This window comes from Eptesicus fuscus, chromosome 16 (genome assembly GCF_027574615.1).
Source record: "Eptesicus fuscus isolate TK198812 chromosome 16, DD_ASM_mEF_20220401, whole genome shotgun sequence".
Lineage (NCBI taxonomy): Eukaryota > Metazoa > Chordata > Mammalia > Chiroptera > Vespertilionidae > Eptesicus > Eptesicus fuscus.
The window spans coordinates 35,529,266-35,535,265 of NC_072488.1; positions in this window are offsets into that span (position 1 = coordinate 35,529,266).

Consider the following 6,000-nt stretch of genomic DNA (forward strand, 5'->3'; position numbering starts at 1 on the left):
GTTTGGTCTCGGCCGAACCCAGGGGCACGGCGTCACCTGGACTAAGGGGCACGTGGCCTCACCCATACCCAAGGGGCGCGTGGTCTCACCCGGGCCTGGGACCCAGCCTCACCCGGATGGATCCAGGGGCGCACGGCCTCACCCGGACCCAGGATCTGGCTTCACCCGTACCCAGGGACGCTTGGCCTCTCCCAGACCCAGGGGCACGTGGCCTCACCCGGGCTTAGTTGCACAAGGCCTCACCTGGATCCAGGGACACATGGTCTCACCCAGACCCAGGAACGTTTGGCCACTCCCATACCCAGGGCCACTTGGGCTCACCCTGGCCTAGGTGCACGAGGCCTCATCCGGATCCAGGGACGCATGGTCTCACCCGGACCCAGGGACGCTTGGCCTCTCCCAGACCCAGGGCCACTTGGGCTCACCCGGGGCTAGGTGCACGAGGCCTCACCCGGATCCAGGGACACATGGTCTCACCCGGACCCAGGGACGCTTGGCCTCTCCCAGACCCAGGGCCACTTGGGCTCACCCGGGCCTAGGTGCACGAGGCCTCACCCGGATCCAGGGACATATGGTCTCACCCGGACCCAGGGACGCTTGGCCTCTCCCAGACCCAGGGCCACTTGGGCTCACCCGGGCCTAGGTGCACGAGGCCTCACCCGGATCCAGGGACACATGGTCTCACCCGGACCCAGGGACGCTTGGCCTCTCCCAGACCCAGGGCCACTTGGGCTCACCCGGGCCTAGGTGCACGAGGCCTCACCCGGATCCAGGGACACATGGTCTCACCCGGACCCAGGGACGCTTGGCCTCTCCCAGACCCAGGGCCACTTGGGCTCACCCGGGCCTAGGTGCACGAGGCCTCACCCGGATCCAGGGACACATGGTCTCACCCGGACCCAGGGACGCTTGGCCTCTCCCAGACCCAGGGCCACTTGGGCTCACCCGGGCCTAGGTGCACGAGGCCTCACCCGGATCCAGGGACACATGGTCTCACCCGGACCCAGGGACGCTTGGCCTCTCCCAGACCCAGGGCCACTTGGGCTCACCCGGGCCTAGGTGCACGAGGCCTCACCCGGATCCAGGGACGCATGGTCTCACCCGGACCCAGGGACGCTTGGCCTCTCCCCGACCCAGGGCCACTTGGGCTCACCCGGGCCTAGGTGCACGAGGCCTCACCCGGATCCAGGGACACATGGTCTCACCCGGACCCAGGGACGCTTGGCCTCTCCCAGACCCAGGGCCACTTGGGCTCACCCGGGCCTAGGTGCACGAGGCCTCACCCGGATCCAGGGACACATGGTCTCACCCGGACCCAGGGACGCTTGGCCTCTCCCCGACCCAGGGCCACTTGGGCTCACCCGGGCCTAGGTGCACGAGGCCTCACCCGGATCCAGGGACACATGGTCTCACCCGGACCCAGGGACGCTTGGCCTCTCCCAGACCCAGGGCCACTTGGGCTCACCCGGGCCTAGGTGCACGAGGCCTCACCCGGATCCAGGGACACATGGTCTCACCCGGACCCAGGGACGCTTGGCCTCTCCCCGACCCAGGGCCACTTGGGCTCACCCGGGCCTAGGTGCACGAGGCCTCACCCGGATCCAGGGACACATGGTCTCACCCGGACCCAGGGATGCTTGGCCTCTCCCAGACCCAGGGCCACTTGGGCTCACCCGGGCCTAGGTGCACGAGGCCTCACCCGGATCCTGGGACACATGGTCTCACCCGGACCCAGGGATGCTTGGCCTCTCCCAGACCCAGGGCCACTTGGGCTCACCCGGGCCTAGGTGCACGAGGCCGCACCCGGATCCAGGGACACATGGTCTCACCCGGATCCAGGGACGCTTGGCCTCTCCCAGACCCAGGGCCACTTGGGCTCACCCGGGCCTAGGTGCACGAGGCCTCACCCGGATCCAGGGACACATGGTCTCACCCGGACCCAGGGACGCTTGGCCTCTCCCAGACCCAGGGCCACTTGGGCTCACCCGGGCCTAGGTGCACGAGGCCTCACCCGGATCCAGGGACGCATGGTCTCACCCGGACCCAGGGACGCTTGGCCTCTCCCAGACCCAGGGCCACTTGGGCTCACCCGGGCCTAGGTGCACGAGGCCTCACCCGGATCCAGGGACGCATGGTCTCACCCGGACCCAGGGACGCTTGGCCTCTCCCCGACCCAGGGCCACTTGGGCTCACCCGGGCCTAGGTGCACGAGGCCTCACCCGGATCCTGGGACACATGGTCTCACCCGGACCCAGGGATGCTTGGCCTCTCCCAGACCCAGGGCCACTTGGGCTCACCCGGGCCTAGGTGCACGAGGCCTCACCCGGATCCAGGGACACATGGTCTCACCCGGATCCAGGGACGCTTGGCCTCTCCCAGACCCAGGGCCACTTGGGCTCACCCGGGCCTAGGTGCACGAGGCCTCACCCGGATCCAGGGACACATGGTCTCACCCGGACCCAGGGACGCTTGGCCTCTCCCAGACCCAGGGCCACTTGGGCTCACCCGGGCCTAGGTGCACGAGGCCTCACCCGGATCCAGGGACACATGGTCTCACCCGGACCCAGGGACGCTTGGCCTCTCCCCGACCCAGGGCCACTTGGGCTCACCCGGGCCTAGGTGCACGAGGCCTCACCCGGATCCAGGGACACACGGTCTCACCCGGACCCAGGGACGCTTGGCCTCTCCCAGACCCAGGGCCACTTGGGCTCACCCGGGCCTAGGTGCACGAGGCCTCACCCGGATCCAGGGACACATGGTCTCACCCGGACCCAGGGACGCTTGGCCTCTCCCCGACCCAGGGCCACTTGGGCTCACCCGGGCCTAGGTGCACGAGGCCTCACCCAGATCCAGGGACACATGGTCTCACCCGGACCCAGGGACGCTTGGCCTCTCCCAGACCCAGGGCCACTTGGGCTCACCCGGGCCTAGGTGCACGAGGCCTCACCGGATCCAGGGACACATGGTCTCACCCGGACCCAGGGACGCTTGGCCTCTCCCAGACCCAGGGCCACTTGGGCTCACCCGGGCCTAGGTGCACGAGGCCTCACCCGGATCCAGGGACACATGGTCTCACCCGGACCCACGGACGCTTGGCCTCTCCCCGACCCAGGGCCACTTGGGCTCACCCGGGCCTAGGTGCACGAGGCCTCATCCGGATCCAGGGTCGCATGGTCTCGCCCGGACCCAGGGACGCTTGGCCTCTCCCAGACCCAGGGGCACGTGGCCTCACCCGGGCCTAGGTGCCCGAGGCCTCACCCGGATCCAGGGACACATGGTCTCACCCGGACCCAGGAATGCTTGGCCTCTCCCAGACCCAGGGCCACTTGGGCTCACCCGGGCCTAGGTGCATGCGGCCTCACCCGGATCCAGGGACACATGGTCTCGCCTGGACCCAGGGGTGTGTGGGCTCTCCCTGACCCAGGGGCGCTTGGCCTCGCCCGGGCACGGGATCCAGCGTCATCCGGGTCCAGGGGCACTTGGCCTCACCCGGACCCGGAGTCCGGCCTCACCTGGACCCAGGGGCATGTGGCCTCACCTTGACCCAGGGACGTGAGGCCTCACTTATACCCAGAGGCGTGTGACTACACCCGAGCCCAGAGGCGCGCAACCCCGCCCGCACCCGGGTCTCAGTGGGGCCCCGTCTTCCCGATCCCAATTCCTGCCGGTCAATCCCCCCTCAGCAATTCCCCTGGCCATCCTTCCGGAGCTCCAGTATGGCTGCTGCAGAACTCGTCGGGCGGCGGCTCGGCGAAGCTCCGGTGCACCCGGTGCATGGCGGTGGGCCAGTCTGGCGTCGCTGTGTCGGCCCTTGGGTCTGCATCGGTGGCCGGTCGCCGAGCATGCGCACCTGGCCGCTTCCGGGGCGTTGAGATTCTTGACGGACTCAGAGGTCAGCAAGCGCGGAGTCTCCCACCCCATGTCTCATAGGGGCTCGTCTGTCCGTGCTTGGCTGCCAGTGGAGCCGTCCCCTCAGCCGGAGACCGCCGGGGGAACTGCGCCGAGCACGTTCCAGGCCGCTGTTGTATCGCCTGAGCCATAGTTCTTTTGTGTCGCCTGAGCTGTAGTTCTTAAAGTGTGGTCTTTGGGTCACCGGCATCAGCATCATCCCACATCCCCCTCTTTTATTCTAGTTGTAGAGCATCTACTCAGCCAGCCCTATGGTGGTCTTGGATGGTGTCTGCTCTGCTCTCTTGTCGTAGTCTCAAAGTTGTTGTGGTAGGCAACAATCAGGCTTCCGCCCTATGCCTCCATCTTGGTCCTCCTTTGTATAGTTAAGTCTTGATTGGTGTTGGTGTCACTGGGGGGGCTCTCTTTGTCTATAAAGGAAGAGTTGCTGTGCAGGAGATACGTTTATGGGCCGGGTCTTGGTGCAGCAAAGCTTTGGCGCTCACTGAATATTCCCGTTGAATGTGTCCCTTATGCACGTGGTTGAAATCTGGTGTCATCTCCCACAGACCACTAGATGCCCTCGTTTCTGGGTCTCCAATGGGGTGTAGATCAGCTACTGCCTTAGGCACTCAGCAAGGATTACAGCAAAAACTGTAGTTTCTTCCTCCTGTCTGAGTGGCCCTGGAGCAGTCCGACTAGAACAGCAGATCATCTGGTCCGCTGCCAGAGGGCAGTCCACCCACATGCATAAGCCGTTGCTTGGGGCGCAGGTGTGCCTGCAAGACTTGCGGGGCAGGTCTTCAAGACGTGCGGGGCGGGTCCCAGGGCGGGGCGGGGTCTCAGGGCGCCAACAGGCCATGGTGCGGCGAGCCTCGATGGCTGTGAGTCTGGTCCTTCTGCCTTCCATGTATCTAAGTCCCCTCGTTCCGCACTCCAGCGCAGCAAACACTGATTGCTGGGCGCACCTCTGCAAGAGTCCCGCCTCTCCCCGCAGGCATCTGGGTCTCCCGGGGTTCGCCAGAAGATGGGTTTCAGGGTGATGGAGAGCTAATCTCCCTTAGGTTTGGAACAAAAGCCCCTTTCCCCCGCCACCAGCCAGACCCACGCGCCTCCACACCTCATCCCCTCCGATTTCGCTGGGTGCGAGGCAACAGAACAGCCTTTAACCTCCGCCGCCATCTTTTTCAAACTTCTCCTATAGTTAAGTCTTGATTGTTGTTGGTGTCACTGGGGGGGCTCTCTTTGTCTATAAAGGAAGAGTTGCTGTGCAGGAGACACGTTTATGGGCCGGGTCTTGGTGCAGCAAAGCTTTGGCGCTCACTGAATATTCCCGTTGAATGTGTCCCTTATGCACGTGGTTGAAATCTGGTGTCATCTCCCACAGACCACTAGATGCCCTCGTTTCTGGGTCTCCAATGGGGTGTAGATCAGCTACTGCCTTAGGCACTCAGCAAGGATTACAGCAAAAACTGTAGTTTCTTCCTCCTGTCTGAGTGGCCCTGGAGCAGTCCGACTAGAACAGCAGATCATCTGGTCCGCTGCCAGAGGGCAGTCCACCCACATGCATAAGCCGTTGCTTGGGGCGCAGGTGTGCCTGCAAGACTTGCGGGGCAGGTCTTCAAGACGAGCGGGGCGGGTCCCAGGGCGGGGCGGGGTCTCAGGGCGCCCACAGGCCATGGTGCCGCGAGCCTCGATGGCTGTGAGTCTGGTCCTTCTGCCTTCCATGTATCTAAGTCCCCTCGTTCCGCACTCCAGCGCAGCAAACACTGATTGCTGGGCGCACCTCTGCAAGAGTCCCGCCTCTCCCCGCAGGCATCTGGGTCTCCCGGGGTTCGCCAGAAGATGGGTTTCAGGGTGATGGAGAGCTAATCTCCCTTAGGTTTGGAACAAAAGCCCCTTTCCCCCGCCACCAGCCAGACCCACGCACCTCCACACCTCATCCCCTCCGATTTCGCTGGGTGCGAGGCAACAGAACAGCCTTTAACCTCCGCCGCCATCTTTTTCAAACTTCTCAATTTGTACTTCTTAATCCCTTCATTTCAGTCAACTCTACTGAAGTCTAGCGCCACCGGGAGGTGCACGGAAAGGGCGCCCGGGCCTCCGTCCAGT